At 37.1% G+C, this 20,752-nt stretch overlaps 1 pseudogene; it reads right to left on the bottom strand.

The window, feature by feature from the left end:
* Positions 1-543: 543 nt before the first annotated feature.
* LOC132166514 (low affinity sulfate transporter 3-like) lies at positions 544-15,643 on the bottom strand (annotated as a pseudogene).
* Between the last annotated feature and the right edge of the window lie 5,109 nt (positions 15,644-20,752).

A 20,752-nucleotide genomic window follows, 5' to 3' on the forward strand; every position in this document is an offset into this window, starting at 1 on the left:
TTTGGAGAGTTTTTTTTTTTTTATATATATATATTTTTCCCTTTTTTTAAAAAACATTTATCTTTGAAATTTTTTTACGAGCTAATTTTATATAAATCTTATAATATTCTCTAAGAAGCAAATAATGTTTGAAGGCTGATGCAACCAAATCAAATATTATTCTTGCCTTATTTACTCGATAGAGAAAAGATAATGCATGGTTACCAATTAATAATTCAATAAAAAGCTTTAGAGTGATTAAAATTAAAAAAGACATTGATTTTCAAAAGAGCAAACAAGCCTCTCTTCCAAGTTTTTTTTTTTTTTTTTTTAAAAAAAAAATGAAAAATATATAGGAGCCATTTTCAAAATTTTTCTTCTAAAAATTAAAAAGCTTGTGGGGCCAGAGCCCTCACAGGCCACAACGTGGCTCCGCCAACAAGTAAAAGAAATACAAATAATAATATTTCACTTATCCACTTTTGGTTTTTAATTTCCTACCTCCTTTATTGGATGAATAATTAATTCATCAAAACAAAATTCAAACTCAAATAACAGTTACGCTTAAAGGGTGGCCGCTTTTTTAACACTAAAGTACGCATCCACAGCTTCTCCAACAGTCAAGAAGACCATTCACCATTCCTCCAATTTTGCCGACAAAGTTGGCTAATCTGAGTTTGTTAATCACTTGCCATCTAGGGTTTGCAATGCCTAACTGTGATCGAGACAGAAAGAGAGAGAAGACACGTTAAAAAGAAAAGTTTTTTTTTTAAAAAAAAAAAAACTGTGAATTAAATTGCCAGACCTCTGCTCCATGTGAGACCAGATTCTTATGAAGTTCCTCTAGAGAAACAATCCCAGATGTGTCAATGTTCATTAAACCTATAAAAAAATTTGAAAAAAACGGAAGAAATATCACCAACTTGAAGCCATTTTTTCTATTAAAAAAAAATTAAAAAGAATGGTTAATTACCTTTTTAGTACCTAGGTTAATTTTCACGCTTTTAATTTTTTCTCACCTAGGTTTTAATTCGTATCATAAATGGTACTTGACTTATAGTTAAATACAAATTTAGTATCTTTGTCACCATTATGTTAGCCAAACTAACGGATTGTCATTGGGGTGATTTCGGTCACTCTTGCGGCCCGTCTAGGGTTGGCCAAACCACTCCTAAGGCCCATGGGAGTAGTTCGGTCACTCCCAATGACCAAAAAAGGATGGCCGAAACCACCTTCAAGGCCATGGGAGTGGTCGAACCACTCCTAGACCGGCTGTAGGGGGTGGCTGAAACCACTTCCATTGCAGTCCATTAGTTTGGCTGACAGAATGGTGATAAAGGTACTAAACTGGTATTTACCCATAAGTCATGTACCATTTATGATACGATTTGAAACCTAAGTAGAAAAAAATAAGAACATGAAAACTTATGTACTAAAAATGTAATTAACCCTAAAAAGAAAAAAGAAAAAAGAAATCTGCGATATATATTAATTAAAAGCCATGCATGTTGCATGATGATCCATTAATTGTTGCAATTTGTAATGAGTGACAATTGACAAATCATAAAAGTTTTACTAATTACTCATCACACAAATGAATGGGAAAACCATATATAATTAATTTTCTGCCTTCTGATCGTCACTCAAACACTTACTCGACATGTCAAGAATTACATGTTTGATAGTCGTCCTTCTGATCTTTCCTTCGGCATCCTCCTCTTCTTCAGTCACCCATCTCATAATCCTTAAACAACATGTAATTAAAAGATACATAAATGTTAATTAATTTATTTCTGTAATTATACCTATAAAGCGGAGAGAATATATACCTTTCTCTAATATTATTGGCATTTGCAAAACAAAGCCAGGCAGATTTGACACGGATTATCAGGACTCCTGGAATCTTCATAGCCATAGGATACTGAGCAACGTCACAAAACGTGCAAGTTCCTGGAAGCATTCCAAGGATCTTACCCCTGGTTGAATCGAGACGAGAATGATCTTTGCAAATGATATTCCCACCTGCAATTTAATTACTCAAATTCAGTTTAATTAATAACGTTTTTCCTTTTTTCCTCACGTGTAAGACGAGACAACACATGTGGATTATTTTAACTAAAACGAGGGTAAACTACAGAATCAAAGTTTAAATGAATAGTGCTACAAAGTCTGATGCAGCGTGACTTAATGGGCTGCAGCGAATAACAACAATAAAGAACAGATAAGTATTTCTAAATCTTGATTCTATCAAAAATCTAAAAAAAAATTCTTTAAAACGCTAGATACTCTGTAGGTTTTGAAGAAAAAACAGAAGAATGCTCAACTTTGAGGCTTCTTATTGAACAAAACTCAATCATAAACAACAATTGCATTCTAGGGTCTATAAAGTATGTATTTATAGGCCCCACACCCTAAACCTAATAAAAGTACGACATTAAATCAAATTGAAACTCTACAGGACGGGAACTTAAGGCCGTCCGGACAGGAACTGGCATAAAACCCTTAAAGAGATACGAATTAAAGACAAATTGCAATTCTATGATGGCTGTTCGGATAGAACATAACGCCGTCCGGACAGTCACTCACATAAAACATAAAAACAAGAAAATAATATAGGTATCCGGATGGTCTCCGAACGAGGACTTCAAACGAGGCTCTCGGGTTTAGGCTCGTCTGGATGGGCTGCAGACGAGCTGGCTTGCCGATCTACATAAAAGTCCCTCTTATGTTCCTTGAAAAATGATATGACTCTTAAAATCACCATTAGACTTGTGATTGATAAATATTAAATTTTAATCAAATTGTAATTTTAAAAGCCCCCTCTTTTTTTTTTTTTTTTTTAGGGATACAAGACTAATACAATAGGGACTTCTAGAATTACTCAAGTTTTAAATTCATGATCTCAGCTCTCATACAATGTTATAATTAAATTCACAAACTTTTAGATATATAATATAGGGGAAACTTCATAAAATCCCCATGAACTTCCATTCATTTTGACACTACCCCTAAAGTTTAAAAAATCTCAATTAAAGGTATCAAACTTTCAATTTCTTTCAATTCTCCCTTTTCCTTAGGATTTTTTAAAAAAACTTTTTGCCAAAATACCACTATTTTTTATTTTTTTATTTTTTTTAAAAAAAAATGCGATGATGTTGCAAAAATATTGCAAAAATGTTTTTTTATAAAATAAAAAATAAACGCCCATGTTAAATATATTGTTGAATATATTGGAGTGGAAGCGTGAGAGAGAGAGAGAAGAGAGAAAGCGGAAGGAAACAATGGACTACATTGTATTGGTAATAATGTGATTAATGTAATATGCTTACATAGCTCTCTATATATAGAGACAGAAGTAGTGGGCAAGAAACCCTAGACTAAACCCTAGACCATATAAGGTAACATAATAAACTAGAATAGTATAAAATATCTTAATATCCCTCCTCAAACTCAAGGTGTAAGGTTGAGTTTGGGAAAAATAAAGGAAAATAAAGAGGATTTTTTTTTTTTTGGTCACCGGAGTAGTGGCCGGAGAGTGGCAGCCAGAAGCAGAGGATGGCGGGAGTGGAGGTTGGCAGTGGCTATTGGTGGCAGCTAGACGACTTGGGCCAACTAGTTGGGCTTGAGACTTGAATCCATTGGAATGGATTGGAGCCAACATTTTGGGCTTAAGAGCTTGGAGTAGCCTTGAATCCATTTGGGCCGGTTTGAATGGGCTGAAGTTGGCCAAAACTCATGAACCATTTCATTTGGTCTAACCCAAAATGATATGAACCGGGTTAACTCGTTGAATCAGATTGACTAATTTGGACAGGTTGGATAGATTGACCCGGTTGGCCTATTCGGTTGAACCGAATTAGAACCCGATAACCCGGTTTTGGACCGGGTTAGAGCACCTTGGATGGATCCAGTTCGGGTTGTAAAACAAAGTGGACCAAACCAGATTTGAGACCCACTAGGTCGGGTTGAGGCCGTTTGGAACTGAGTTGACAGGTGGGCCGGTTACATGGGCCAAAATGACCGAAACCCGTGGACCATTGAATGGGTCGGTCTGGCTCGAAAGAGACGATCTAGTTCTAACCTATTGAATCAGGTTGAAAATATTGGATCTAGGGGAGTTTGAATTTTTTATTTTTTTTTATTTATTTTTTTTTTTCGGATTTGACTCGTGGCAGAGGGCTAGGGCTAACACGGCGAGCTCTCTAGAGCAGGGAAGGAGGAGTAGAGTCTGGCGTGTGTGGTGCACGCTCCAAATGCTGCGGCCACTCGCTGCGCATGCACAACACACACCAAACCTTAGCTAGGGTTTTTTGGCGCGTGAGGCACATGCATGAGACACGCTAGGAGGTTGCCCGCACATGGACGAGCGTGGGAGGTGCTGCCAACCGGTGCCAGTGTCTGGAGGCGCGTGGAACACCATGGGAGGCACGTGACTCTTGAACAGAACCTTCTGGAGGCGCGTGAGGGCGCATGGAAGCATGGACGACTAAGATCTCTTTGGATCTGGAGTCGGAGGCGTTTGATCTGTCGTCTTGAGTGGTGCGAAAACCGGGATGATCCCCTGACATGGCGACGCGTGGTGGTGCGTGGAGAAGTGTGGTGGCACGTGCGGAATTTGTTGGTGATGGGTCTTCCACGGATCGATAGATCTGTGCCTTACAAGCTTGATTCTGGGATTAATTTTTCAGATTGTGCTGCGGTGAAGGCGTGGAAGAGATTTACAGTGGCGGAGCGCTTGTCGACATGCGAACAATCAAAATGTTAAGATCACAGGAGGGGATGCCGGGAAACATCAATGACATTTATTAGAGGCCACAAGAATATGGCTTTGATACCATGTTAAATATATTGTTGAATGGATAGAAATTTCCTCCAAATCGGTCTGGAGAAAATATCTTTCAACCCACATAAAATGGTGCCCAGTGTCTCAGTATTTATTGTGCACATTAAATTTTTAAGGTTATTAATAGCAGATTACATAACTAAGGTTAACTTTTATTTTTCTTTTGGTTAAACGTTAGACTAACGTTTTTTTTTAAGAAAAGTTAGACTAACTAAGGTTAAAATTCCAATCGCATATGTCCTCTTCTCCTAAAGCAACAGTCTTTCAGCCACATATGGAGATCTTGAGAAACAGAGAATGGAGAAAGAAAGAAAAAAGAACAAGCAAGGGCTTTTTTTTTCTTCTAAAAAGCCAACGTTAGCTCTTCTTTCAGAAGTTAGTTCTAAACTTTTTTAAAAAAAAAAAAAACAAAATTTATAAGCCGACGTTAGGTCTTCTTTTCTTTTTTTGGGAAATTTAGGTCTTCTTTTCTAAGCCAACGTTGATCTTCACTTTAACGTTAATTCTCTCTTTTCTTAAAAAGACGTTAGTCTAACGTTTAATCAAAAGAAAAATAAAAGTTAACTTTAGTTATGTAAATTGCTATTAATAATCTTAAAAATTTAATGTGCACAATAAATGCTGAGACACTTGGCACTATTTTATGTGGGTTGAAGGATATTTCCTTCAGACCAATTTGAAGGAAATTTATGTCTTGTTGAATATATTGGAGCAGAAGCATGAGAGAGAGAGAAGAGAGAAAGCGAAAGGAAACAATAGATTTCATTGTATTGATAATAATGTGATTAATGTGATATGCTTATTTAGCTTTCTATATAAAGAGAGAGAAGAAGTAGTGGACAAGAAACCCTAGACTAGTCCCCAAGAGGTAGCTTAATCGGTTGGGACCACACTTAATGAACTGAAGGTCACTAGTTTGAATCTCTCTCCCTCCTCTTGTGTGGACATGTCATCAAAAAAAAAAAAAAGACCCTAGTCTAAACCCTTGACCATATAAGGCAACATAATAAACTAGAATAATATAAAATATTCAAACAGCGTGAATCTTTACAATTTTTTTATAATTAAAAAGCATAGGTATTTTAAGAATTTTGATAAGATTTAATGGAAAATTCGAACGAAATAGGGTAATTGAAAGTTTGATACCCTTAATTGAGAATTTTTTTTAACTTTAGGGATAATGTCAAAACGAATGGAAGTTCGAGATTTTTTTTTAAAAAAAAAAAAAAAATCTCCCCTAAAATATATCTCATAATTATTTGAAACACCCAATTTATTTATTTTATATAAATCTAATAAGGTCATCCTTTGTCCGTTGTCACAAAAGCTTAAAGTGACGCTTAAACCTATAGAAAATAATGGATTTAATTATTTGCATTAATAATTTAACATATTGTTCATTATTTGACCTGATGGATGCATTAAAAATAAAATAAAATAAATCAACTCAGATATTCATGGCTATTTAAACTCATTTATGCATATGCAAATTAAGTTAATTAATAGCAAAGTAATTAAATATTACCGCAATTAGAAGACCAATCTCCACACGTAAGAACAATACGCCAAAGAAACAAGTTTTACCGCTTCTAGTGAGAGAAGCTCTTCCCACTCTCTAGTTTGAGCTTTCCTTTCCCTGGTTTTCCTTTTCTACTCTTTTCCTTTCCTTTCCTTCCTCTCCTCTGTTTCCTTCATCCACCCTTTAGCCAGTTATGGACCTTCTCATCTCTCAAACTGAAGCTCTTAACTGGTCAGACAAACCTCCTTCCCTTATTCCCACAGTTACCAATAGTGAAACTCCTCCCTGTATCCTTGCTGGCTGGGTTATTTCCCTTCGACCAACCACAAAAAGTACTGTCAATTTTAACCTAGAAACTGCTTGGCATTTTCTATCCTCAGTATCCATAGAAGAGATTGAAGCCAAAAAACACTTTTCTCTTCACCTTTGAAAATCAACAGGATTTGCAACATGTTTTGGACCTATCCCCGTGGAACATTCGTGGTCATCCACTTATCCTCAAATATTGGGATCCTAGTATGACTCTCTCAGAGCTAGACTTCTCTAAAGGAGAATATTGGATTCAAGTGCATAATTTACCCATTGAATTAATGACCGCTCAGAATGCGGATATCCTTGGCGGGCAGCTAGGGACTCTACTGGAAAATGAGTCTTTCCGACGTGAATTCCTTAGGATTAAGGTCCACATTCCCCTGCTCCAACCCCTCGCTTCGGGGTTTTATCAGGAACGTCAAGGTAAACCTTCCTCTTGGGTACAACTGAAGTACGAAAGACTATCAGATTTTTGCTTTTCTTGTGGTAGATTGGGTCATCCTAAAATATGTTGTCCAGCTGGGCCTCCTTCCAAATCTTTCACACCTTTTGGTCCTGTTATGCGAGCTAAAACCCCTCCCCAACAAAAAACTGTTAACGTGAACCCCATCCAAAAAGCCAATTATCCCCCTGTCATTCCACCTCATTTTGAGACTTTCAAACCCCTTGTCCCCACTCCTTCCCCTTCAAAGGGAAAAACCCGTTCGAATGAGGCTTCTAGCTCTCTTCCTGCCCCATGGATACAACTGAGTCCAATTACTCTACCTCGACTTTGTTCACAAAAACCCTGTCTCATCATCCCACTCCCCTAGGTCAACCTAAGTCTCAATCCCTTACAATCACCCCCTCATCAAGCCCATCCCCTTGCACTGAGTCTATCTCTACCATACCCTCTCATCGCTTCTCATTAAACACTCCACCTCTTTTCCAAGTTACCAGTAACCCTACTGTTCCATCTCATATTTTGCAAGCTCTCAATCACAAACTAGATATTCCCCCGAGTATTAAAGACCCTCACATCCCCTCCTTTACTAATTACCAAATCAACCCTCCTGACTTCAAATCCCTTATCACTGATATTGAGGATATTTCTGACCTTTTCTTGGAATCTTCCTCCTGTCCTGACCCCACCTTCCCTCATCTGGCACTCAACCCTTTCGATGTGCTATCCCCTCCTCAAAATAACCAAATTATCATCACTAACCTTACCCCTCCCCACCCTAACTACCTGGTTAGAAAGAAACTCGCCTCGTCCAAATTCCACCCTTACTCCTCTACCAGAAAGCACCTAGCTTCTCCCCATGGCTACTCATCTTCTACCCCTTCCCTTGATCCTCCCTCTTTTGAAGATCATCCCAACCCTGCCCTCCTTGCAACTCTGGCAATTACTTACCCACACCAGTTCTCTCTCTCTAATGACACGGCTGAGGAGGCGGGCCTGCCCATGCCCCCCCCCCCCCCAGTCCCATGAAGATCTTATCATGGAACTGTCGAGGTTTTGCCCATGCGTCGACAATGCGTACTCTCCGGGCACTCTGTAGTCTTCACAAGCCTGATATCATCTTCTTGTGTGAAACTAAGATTTTTCTCCATGCTGATCAGAATCCTCTCTCTAGGATGGGTTTCCCTTTTTTGTTGCATGTCCCCCCAGTTGGCACTAAGGAAGGTCTTGCAGTAGCTTGGAAGATGGGTACTGATATTGAGCCTGTCTTCCTTAAGAATCATCAAATCTCCTTTTTGGTTTATTCACATCCGATCTCCTCCCCTTGGCTAGCTTCTTGGTGGTCACGTAGGGGTTTTTGGGAAGATTTGGATCGTGTTGGTAATAGGTTCGGAGGCCCGTGGATGTTGATTGGTGATTTTAATGCTATCCTTTCTTCTGCTGAGAAGAAAGGAGGTAGGCATTTTGGTTCCTCCTCTCATTCTCTCTTGGGGAATTTTGTTCAGGATAATGCCTTGTGGACCTGGGTTTCTCTGGTAATCCTTTTACCTGGAATAATAAGCGCCATGGCAGATTCAACATAAAAGAACGTCTAGATAGGGGACTTTCCAACCACCTTTGGGTCCTTCTTTTTCCAAATTCCCACCTCACTCACTTGCCTGCTTCAGAGTCTGACCATAATCCTCTTTTGTTATCGACTTCTGAAAATTTTCCAAATCTCCCTAAGCCATTCAAATTTGAAGCTTTTTGGACCCGCGATATTTCTAGCCATGCTGTCATTGTTGATGCTTGGAATACTCCCTTCAATGGCTCAGCTGCTTTTGCTTTGAGTAGGAAAATAAAAGCTTCAAAGGCCTCCTTGAAGCTATGGAACATACATCATTTTGGCAACATTCACCATAACATCAAGAATTTGTTGGCTGAGCTCAACAAAATTCAATGCTCCCCTTCTGCTGATGATGCATTGGCCAAAGAAGATAACTTGCAGTTTGCTTTACAAGAAGAACTCATTCGGGAAGAAAGCCTACGGAAGCAAAAATCTAGAGACCTCTAGCTCTCCAATAAAAATTTGAATACCAAATTCTTTCACGCCTCTACTACCATTCGCCGCAGGTATAATTCTATCTCTTCTTTAAAAACTGACAATGGCTCTTTTGTTTCCAACCGTAATGATATTGGCCTTCTCTTTTGTGATTATTTCAAATCTTTATTTTCCTCTTCCAATCCCTCTGTGGACGATGAACTTGATTCCCTGCTTCCCCCTGTTATTACCTCAGAGGAAAATTTGAGCTTATGTGCCATCCCTGATGAAAGGGAGATCAGTTTAGTCATCTCCCAGCTTGGCCTTTACCAGGCTCCTGGCCCAGATGGCTTTACTGGCCTCTTTTTTAAAACCTACTGGTCTATTGTCCGTCTTAATGTGATCAATTTTGTCCAAAGCTTCTTCAGACATGGATTTCTTCTTAAGGAATTCAACCATACCCACCTTGCTCTTATTCCAAAAATTGACAACCCCTCTCGTGTTACCCAATTTAGACCTATTAGCCTTTCTAATTTTACTTATAAAATTATCTCCAAAATCATGGTTAATAGGCTAAAACCTCTTCTTCAAAAAATTATTTCCCCAAACCAATCTGCTTTCTTGCAGGGTCGTTCTATTCAGGACAACTCAATTTTATCTCATGAGATTTTCCACTCTATGAAGAAGAAGAGAGGTAATGGAGGGCTTATGGCTCTTAAGCTCGACATGGAGAAGGCCTTTGATCGAATGGAGTGGAGTTTCATCCTGAAAATCTTCTCTTGTTTAGGCTTTAATTTGAAATGGATCCAGTTGATTGAGCAATACATCTCCACAGTCTCCTTCTCGGTGCTGTTGAATGGCTCTCCTTTTGGCAAGTTTTCTCCTAACAGAGGTCTCAAGCAAGGGGACCCTCTTTCCCCCTTTTTGTTTTTGCTGGGTTCAGAAGTGCTCTCCAGACTCATTCTCAAGGAAGAAATGGCAGGCAATATCCACGGTATAAAGATCTATAGAAATAGCCCCCCCGTGGCTCATCTTCTTTTTGCTGACGACCTTATGGTCTTCACCAAGGGAAATGCTTCTGAAGCTTCTTGCATTTTGAAATGCTTGGATAAATTTTCAGCTTGGTCGGGTTAGAAAGTTAATATGGCAAAATCTTCTATGTTTTTAAGTAGGAACTGCTCTCCTACCACTTCTGCTGCAATTCAGTCTATCCTCAATCTCAGGAAGATCCCCTCCAATGCGAAGCACCTAGGGTTGCCTCTGTTTTTTGACAGAAACAAAAGCCTTGCTTTTGAAGACCTCAAGCTTAAGATTCTCAGTAATCTTTCTAGTTGGAAGTCTAAGCTTCTGTCTCAAGCGGCTCGCACGACTCTCATCAAGTCCGTTGCCAATGCAATGCCAAGTTACTCCATGTCTCTGTTTCTTTTCCCCAAACCCCTTTGTAAAGCAATTGACTCTTCCCTCAAAAAATTTTGGTGGGGTTTTCCTCAAGACAAAAGACATAACCTTTTTCTGTTGGGTTGGAACAAAATCTGCTCCCCTATTGAGGCAGAAGGTCTCGGGCTCAGAAATATGGAATGCCAAAACCTTGCTATCCTTTCGAAAATTGGCTGGAAATTGCTTTCTAATCAAGACCTTCTTTGGGTTAAGGCTCTGTCTACCAAGTACCTCCAATCTTCCAGCTTTCTCTCATCCCCAATTCCCTCCTCTGCTTCGTGGTTATGGAAAGGGGTCCTAAAATGCAGATCTGTAGTAGCCAAAGGCGCCTGTTGGTCGGTCTCTGTTGGTCATAATCTGAATGTTTGAACTCTTCATGGATCCCCTCCCTTGCAGGTTTTAAGCCATCCCCTAACCCATCTTTGTTTTCCCTCCCCAACCTGGACGTGTCTGATCTTATTTCCCCCATTACTAGAGATTGGTTCTCACCTCCCTTAAACCTTCTTTTTGATCCCATTTCCATTGCTCAAATTCAAGCCATCCATCTCCCCCTTTCCCCCTCTTTGGATCGTTGGGTTTGGACTCCTTCTCCCAATGGTTCCTTCTCTGTTAAATCTGCCCACTCTTTGATCTCTAGCCAACTCAACCCATCTTTTTCCCCCCTTTCCCAGTCAGATTGGAAAATTCTATGGAGTTTCAGAATTCAACTCAGACTCAAACATCTTTTATGGAGAATCTCTTGGAATATTCTTCCTGTGCGAACTAATATTTTCAAATTTCTTCCTAATGCAGATTTAGAGACGCTTTGCTGTCCCATGTGTTTGGGCCCTCCTGAAAATTTTCAACATTTATTTTTGGGTTGTCCTTTTGCTAGAAGATTGTGGCTTAACTCCCCATGGCCTTTGATCACCGAAGTTTTCAGTTCCCAGCCCATTGCTGTTTGGGCCAAGACGTTGCTGCATCCAACTACTTCTCTTGGTATTCAGCCGCAAGATGTCCATAGTTTCCAGATTTCTGTTTTGGTTCTCTTCGATCAGATATGGCTCTCACGTAACTCTCTTATTCATGGTGGATCCCATCCTAACCCGGAAGCTGTGTTGAAGAAGATCCGCACTACTACTCTCCACCATCTTCATGCATGGAAGTCCGGAGATGCCCTCTCTGCAGAATGGCTTTCCCCTCCTCTTGGTTCTCTTAAGGCTAATTTTGATGTGGCCATTAGGCCTAATTTTGCTGTAGCTGCAACAACTCTCAGAGATCATGAAGGTAACTTCTTGGCTATGTGCTCCAAAAATTGCCGTCTACGGATGCTAATTTGGGTGAAGCTCATGCGGCTCTTTTGGCTACTTCTCTCGCTGTCTCAGTAGGTTGTTCCTCTTTGATTTTAGAGGGTGATTCCCTCCTGTCTATTGTAGCTATCAAAGATCCACATCTTCTCTCTGATTGGGTTTCGGCACCTGTAGTGACCTCTGATACTCTTGATCTTCTGTTCTCCATTCCTGTTTGGTCAACTTTGAAGATTTCTCGTAGTGCAAATGTTTGTGCACATAATGTAGATAGATGGGCCGCTTCCCACCTTGTGTTTGAAAGCATTCCCACTTCTTCTTATTTTCTTTGTTCTGTTCATTTTAAGAGTGGCAAGGACCCTCCCTTGTAGCCCCTTTCCCGTTTCCTTTGTTTGATTAAAAAAAAAAAAAAAAAAAAGAACAATACGCCAAAGAAGGCTCCAATGCAAGCAAGGAAGTCTAACTTATCAACCTTCCAAATATGATTAGCTTCAGTGAGTTTGATGAGTTGCGGCAGAAAGAATGATTGATGCCATGGCTGCCATTGGAGTATAATACAAGAATCTTGTGAACAATTGCAATGATATCAGAACGGTAACTGCCATCACCATATTTGACACTAGGGTTTCACCACCAGCATTGAAATTTACTGACGTCCGTGACAATTCAAGGAACCTGCGCATGTGTACGTGTTTTGAGCATTAGTAAATTAACACCAAATTAGGTCAAATCAATTAATTAAGGAAAATTAAGGATACTATATCTTTCTTGATGGGAGGTATATGGAATGTAAAAACAGAAAGAGAAAACATACAATATATGAAATGCTCCTATGGTGCATTACTAATTAAGTTTTCTTTAAGAAATTATCAATTTACTTCCATCAATTCTAACGAATTGGTCTACACGTACTGGGTCACAACAAATATTTTTTTAAGATACAATGGAACCCAAAAATCCTTTGTAATTTATGAAAAACTCCCTCAGAGTTTCTATTCTAACAAGATATATAGAGAGACTCGAATTTTAAGAATACTAAAGGTTTTGAGAGAAAAAAAAAAAAAAAAAAAAAAAAAAAAAGAGAGAATTTTATGCCCTAAAAACTGATGTGGACTCTTCCTAGTCTTAAATCATCAGTCTTAATGTCTGTTCACTAACAAACATTTAATTTCGCAATTAACAATAATTAATTGTTAATGCGCACATTATACTAGAGTACTATACACATAAGCCTAATATGAGTAGGATATTCTTTTAAGCTTCTTTCAAACATTCCATTTAAAACCTTCCAAAACCACAAAATAGCTATATATATATATACATAATAATTTAAAAATTCTTTAAAATGGAAGTCCACTGCATGTGGTTGTATTTTTTTAAAAATATAATAAAGATAATTGGAAAAAATATTAACAGGATGAATTAAGCTTAATTAATTTCCTGTTGCAACATAGCAAGAAGTCAAAGATCCTATAACATTCATGAAGCCAAAAGATACCATTTCTTTGTTTGCATCAAGGTGGTATCCTTTTAGGGATGCAAAAGACCGCCCTACGTACTGCCGTTGCTTCCTAATGTTCACAGAAAGACACAAATTAATTATAATTAATTAAGTTAATATTACAAACATTCGTTTGGTACGTCTGTAATTAAATAATTAATTAAATACAAACCGTAAGTCCAACAACAGCAACGATCAACCCAATCTTGGCCACTTCAGTAACATAAGGGCCATCAAATTGTAAAAGATGCACCGAGCTTGGATTAAACCCGGTTTTGACTTGTCTAACAATAACAACACCTTCATCATAGGCCTTTGTCCAATAAACAATCAAAGTAGAAACAATAAAAGCCAGGAGGGGGGCAATTACTGGCAACCAAAAGAGTTTCTTCTTCCATGTACCCTGATATATGGAAATATTAAGCAACTCTATAAGTCACAATTTTGTATATATATATATATATATAATGAACCATCTAGGATATATTGGTAATAGTGCTTGGTTACCAGAAGTCTTGTAATTAAGATAAAAGTCAGGCATGAACACCCAAGGACAAAATTATTGATGTGCCACTGCAAACAAAGAAACACCAAGGATATATAAGTGAACTGATGAAATGGTCATCAAAAAAAACAAAAAAAAAAAAGCCCTCTAGGATATTATTATAACCTGTTGATGAGCAAGTCCAGTAGAAACGGATTTCATGACAGAGATAATATCAGTTTTATGGGTGAAGTTGGTGATCCCAAGTAGTCCTTTGAGCTGTTGAAGACCAATAATTATGGCGGAGCCTGACATGAACCCAACACTAGCAGCATGGGAGAAAAAATCGACAAGAAATCCCAACCTGTGAAATTGGTAAAAATGCATGATATAATATTATATATATATATGAGAGAATGTCAATATATATGTATCAATAAAAAGAAGAAATAATACCCACCTGAAGATTCCAAAGGCAGCTTGAAATATGCCCGCAAAGAGAGTTGCACTAAAAACAAGGCTCTTGTAAGAAGTTAAATCAGCCCTAGAATCATCTATGATCAATTTCTGAATCATTGCGGATAGAAGCAGCGCATCCACCGCCACGGGTCCAATCACCATGTCCTTTGAAGTTCCCATTACAGCATAAATAAGAGGCGGGACAACGCTTGTGTCTGAGTAAAACACACAGAAGCACATAGTTTCATACACCAAAAAATTGTCATTTTTCATGCTAGCTTATGTAGATAAGTTGATAACAGAGGTTAAACTAGTTAATCCCAACCATGATGCCTCGCAACACGCATCAAGTGGTTCGTTAAGGCCGCGATATTATTCGCCGGCAAAAGTTTGAACTTTACCCGACCCATGTGTGGTGAAACCCCCGATAACGCGGTTATTAAAAAAAGAGGGGCGGGGGGGGGGGGAAAGCTTCACTTTAGACCCTTTATCATACGTTTTGAGAAGACTCCTCTAAATTTTAAAAACTCTCAATTTAATTTATTAAACTTTTAATTTGATTCAATTGATCTCTTTCCGTCAAATTTTAAATGTTAAAAGTGATAAAATGACGTTTATACCCTCTTTTTTTTTAATAAAATTCTAAATTTACCCTTAAAAATGATAGTAATTTGGTCTTTTTAGGCATTTTCATTAAAAGTTAACAGTTAAAACTAACGGAGGGGGTAAATTGATTGAAATTGAAAATTCATGAGTGTAAATTGAGAGTTTTTAAATTTTATGGGGTATTCTCAAAACGTGCAGTAGTTCAAGGGTCTAAAATGAAGTTTCAAAAAAAAAATAATAAAGTTAAACAAGCTAAGTGAGCTTACAGAGGCCATATTGAGGTTCGAGCTTTGCTAAAGTTGCATATCCCATACTCTGCATGAGTCAAATGGAAAGAATAATATTAATTTCATATTTTGGTTTTATATATATATATATATATATATATATATATATATATATCCCATGGTGTTAATTAAATATTGTGCTTAATTAATTACCTGGGGAATGCAGAGGCTGGCAATAGTTAAACCAGCAATAACATCGGCCTTGAATTTGGTTACATTGTAGCTTTGACACCAACCAAGGACAGGAAATGCCTCTTGCAGGAGTGAGGCAAGGAGTTTATGTTTAGGCTGATTGTTGAGAGCCGAGACCAAAGCTGCTGTTTTTTTCATGGAACATATAGCTAGGTTCTGCCATAGACCTGGGGGATCTGGAGCACTCACCACCCACCGAGCCCTTTCAGCTGGATCATTCTCCTCAAGCTCAGCCAGTTCTTCTAATGTGCAAAGCTCCAACACTGTCCCAACCATGGTTAATTAATTCTATGAAGCCTTTGTTTCACCTTTGAGAGCAGTTTTAGCTGGTGGCCGGCTCAAAGTGCGTGAATTGTTCTACCACTTTTATAAGCAGATAAAAGGGTAGAATTAATATTTCTTAATTTCTTATTAAAAACCTATCACACTCTATAATACGTAAATTTATGAATAATTAAGGTAATTAATCGCTGTCTGTATTGTAAAGGCTATATATATATATATATATATATATATATATATATATATTGCATCAAGGGCCAATCACTCCAAGTCAAGGATCGCTGCTTCGGGCCTTTTCAAATTGCTCGTATGTATAACCTTTAAAGGAGGTGATTTAGTGGTCTCAAGGCAATTTTCATATGGTTAGGTAAACACTTACACTAGGGTATAAGTTTGACTCCCGCAATGAAAATCTTTATGCTTAATTAGTGTAAACTGCCTTAAAATCTCTCACTAACCAGTTGTATTTAAAGCAATAGTTATATACTCTCAAGATAAAAGAATGTATGCTTCTTTGTGATTATCCCCTTAAATTTAATAAAATGGACTTAAAATATACTGATGTTCAAGTTGATCATGATAATGATCAAACCCTGATTTTGTTGTGATCATTATTACTAGATTCGTGCGATAATTTCATTGATTCAATAATCTATGGTAAAGATACCTTCTCCTTAACAGACGTTAAATCTACATTTAATTATGCTACTTTGAGGCCTGTAGGGTCATGGCCCCTGCAAAAATTGAAAAATAATAATAATAATAATAATAATAATAATAATTGTATTGTTAGAGAATTCCGCCGATTCAAGAAGCTATGGCCTCTACATATATTGTTGACCTTTTAAAATGACCCCAGTTTTATCTCATGTCAAATGATTTTCTTTTATTTTTTAATTGATAATGTAAATAAAGAAGGAATTAAAGTCTTGCATACTTTTTTTCTTTTCTTTTTTTAAAAAAAAGAGTCGTCTAACTTGCATAGAAAAACAAAGATGTGAGAAAGCCACCCCCAGGCCCCAAGGGGGTGGTTCGGCCACCCTCAAACGGTCTGCTTGGGGTGGCCGAACCACCCCAGCATATTTCTTCTTTTCTTTTTTCTTTTTTCTTTTTTTTTGGTTTTTTGTTTTTTGGATTTTTTAAAAAATAAAAAATAAAATATGTGATAGGGGCATTTTGGAAAAAAAAATCAAAATGGTCGAATTGCAACAATTTGAAAGTTTGGGGGGTCAAATGTCATGTTTTAAACATTGGAAGTAAAAGTGCTAATGAGTTGATAGCTTAGAGGGGTAAAATGTATTTTTCCCAAATTATTAATTGGTACCAAAATAATTATGATCATCTAAATTTATCGCTTCATGTTATAATGTGATAACGTTTTTGTCTCATGCCAAATGTGAATGCTGGCAAGCTAGAAGCATATATATATATAGCCAGCGAGGACTATGTTGTCTTGGACATCTTTTTAATTTATTTTTAGGTTTTTTTCCTACCTCCAAAGTAGAACGAGCAGGCAAATTAAGTAAAAAGAAAAGCAAAAAATGGAAAGAAGGTAGAGAGAACAAAGTCTCTTCCGTGAGATGTAAGCCTTATGTCTTGTTAGGGGTGAAATTTAAAACCGCCTAACCGCAACCGCTAACCGCTAACCGTTATAACCGTTAACCGCTAACCGCCTAACCGCCTAACCGCTTTGAAAGCGGTTAGTAAAAACTGCTAACCGCCTAGGCGGTTGCGGTTAGCGGTTAGTGGGTTTTAGAAATCCGCTAACCGCTAACCGCTACCCGCTAACCGCTTTTTTTTAAATATAATATATATTTATATATTATATATATATAATAACAATAAGTTGTGAGTTTATGAACTTTTTTTGGTTGATTGAAATGAGCCTCAAGCTTCAAGTTTAACCATATATGTTGGTTTTTTTGGTTGCTTGTGAGTTTATGAATTTGTTTGTGTTTTATTTTATTTCTATGTGTGAGTTTATGAACTTGCTTGTGAGTTTATGTATAAGACTACAAGTGAAGTGATGATTTTGTTGTAATTTTATTTGTATATTATATGATGTGTAGATTTGTAGAAGGTGGCCAACAAGATTTTGGTATATAGCAATTTTTAATGCTAAAATGGCCATGGAAAGGGGGAAAAAAATGTTTAAAATGAGAAAAAAAAATGTTTAAAGTGAGCCCAAAACCGGCCCAAACCCGGTCCAAACCCGGCCCAAAATCGGTCCAAAGAAAAAAGCCCAAAAAAAGCGGTTAGAAAAAAAACGGTTATTCAAAAGCGGTTAACCGCTAACCGGGCGGTTAACCGCCTAGGCGGTTAACCGCTACCCGGTTAGCGGAGGCGGTTAGTAAAATTTACTAACCGCCTAGGCGGTTGCGGTTAGCGGTTTTAGCCACTAACCGCTAACCGCAACCGCTATTTCACCCCTATGTCTTGTTATAAAATTGACTCTATAAAGGGTTAAATACTAAATACTTCCTGAGGTTTTGTTACTTTATTATTTTTTTTTCTAAGGTTTAATTTTTATTACAAAAGGTCCCTGTAGTTTTGATAATAGACAAAATTAGTCCTTCCGTCAGTTGACCGTTAATTGACTTAATGGAAGTCCACGTGGACTAATCAAATATTGACATGTGGCACCTACTTAAATTTTTATTTTTATTTTTATTTTTTAAAGATATATTTAAAAAAAAAATTATAAAAAAAAAAGGAAAAAAAATTGGTGGTGGAAAAAAAATTTGGGGGTGGCCGAAACCACCCCCAGTGGGTATTGGGGGTGGCTCGGCCACCTCCATGGAGCCTAGAGGGTGGTTTCGGCCACCCCCTTGGTGCCCAAGGGGGTGGCTTTTCCTTTTTTTTAAAAAAAAATATATATATATATATATATATAATTTTAAAAATATATATATATTTAATTAGGTGCCACGTCACGTGTCAACATTTAATTGGTTCACGTAGACTTCCGTTAAGACAACTAACGGCTAACGGACGGAATGACTAATTTGGTCTATTATCAAAACTACAAAGACCTCCTGTAATAAAAATCAAATCCAAAGAGAAAAAAAAAATAATAAAGAAACGAAACCCGACGGGATATTTGGTATTTAACCCTCCATTAAAAAACCAAAAGGTTGATGTCTTGAAATTCGGAGATCCTTTGTTAAAGAGGTCAAATTGGCCAAGATTCCTGTGGGTAATTCGTGCTTGGATTTAAAAAAATTGTGAAAATTCGTTTAATGTACCGACAAAACTTGTACAACTTAAGGTCCAGTAGAAAATAAAAAATTAGGTATAATTTCAAGCTTTTATTCGATTTTTTCTCATTTAATTAAGATTGATCTAAGGGTGAATTAACAATATCATGTCAATATATATAATGGGATGGTGGGATGAGAGTATGCTCTATAGCCTTCCTCTTTCACTATTTAGTAATTATTATTTTTAGTTGTTTTTTATTAATATTTTTATGTTGTGAAAAAAAGTTTATATTTATAGGTTAAAATGATTGAATGGATATATTGGAAATATTTGTTGATTTTCTATATCAACTTCATGAGAGCATGCGCCAACTAATTTTATATTAATATTTTGTTTCTTCTCTTCTGTATTTTTTTTTTTTTTTCCCTACTAAATGGGTACTAATTTTATTTTTATATATTAATCTACTCTTCAATTTTAATATATTTTTATTCATACTTTGGCCCTTTATCTCAATATTTTTTTTTTTTTTTTTTTTTTTGGGTGAGGCATGCACAATATCTTTAACAAATTAACTACTTGTCTCAACAAGTATAGGACTTAGACGCAACTTAAGGACATGTATTTTGATTTGTCGAATTTGTTAGCACACAAAATACCCAAAAAAATTATGTGCAAAAAGTTTCCATACGTGTGTCATGGTGGATACAGGGAAGTCTTTGAGGGCCAACCCTACTTTTATGAGGGTGAATAAGTCAAGATTTTTTAAACACTTTCAAAAAAAGAAGGGGGAGGGATCGATTTTCACAACTTTGTTATTCAAATTGTTAATGATTTAAATAGTAAATGTGAGGAAGTTCTTATATGAACTACAAAAATATTGGGATTTTGTGACTTTCCAAAGGTGACGTTTTTTGGCCAAAAAAAGGTCACTACTGGCCAGGGTAGTGACCTTCTAGACTTCTAGTAGTGACGTGTGGAGAAAGGACTTCAATCTTGTAGACTAGAAATTAGAATAGTAACGTGCATACACGCCTATTAGGGTAAGTAGCTCCATAAAAGTTTTCTCACATTTTATGTCCAAACTGTTAGTAATTCGAACATAAAATTATTGAATTTTCGATTCGGAAAGGTCAATGGACTTATTATGAAGGGTAAAGTTTGTATCCAAAAGTTGAACATTGGTCGGCTGAGGTAATGGGGAGATCTTCTAGTCTTGGTTACACAACATCGATCCGTAAGTTGGAATATAATACCATGATTATTCAATCCAAACTCAAATGAAGATCCGAAAAGAAGAACAAAAGCATTCGTTGGAGGAGACCTTCAAATTAAGTTTATATGATTAGATAAAAGAAAAATGTTCCAATTTGTCTACTTACATCAATTTAACACAAAAGAAAATCCAAGGCCACGGAGAGATCATCAATGGCTGCAGGAACTGGAGAAATGATGATGAGGTGGATATGCATCACCTTGATTAACCCTCTCTTCCTTTTTCTTCCATCTCTCCATCTCCTTCAGCAACAAGCCTTTGCTTTCTTCCTCTCTCTCAACATGCTTTGGCTTCTTGGGTTTGTATCCCAAATTAAAACACATTTTTCTTTTTGCTTGCACTCTGGGAGAGGCAAAGGAGGATTTATCTTCGCTGTTGACATGTTTCTTGCTGCATCGTGGGTGGCGATACCATTTTTTGTTAAGTGTCTTTTTTCTTTTTTCTTTTTTCCTTTTTAAAAATTTTCCAAAATATGTTTTGTCACTAAAGGGAGATGACGGAGAATGCAAGGAATCAAGAACACCTTGAATCGTCCTATTAGAGTAACTTAATTCCTTGTTATTTAAAATTAAGAAAAGGGCCAAAAAAGAAAAAAATCCACCAAAGAGCATTTTGCATATTGCTCA

Source organism: Corylus avellana, chromosome 11, assembly GCF_965113065.1.
Source record: "Corylus avellana chromosome 11, dhCorAvel1.hap1.2, whole genome shotgun sequence".
Classification (NCBI taxonomy): Eukaryota; Viridiplantae; Streptophyta; class Magnoliopsida; order Fagales; family Betulaceae; genus Corylus; species Corylus avellana.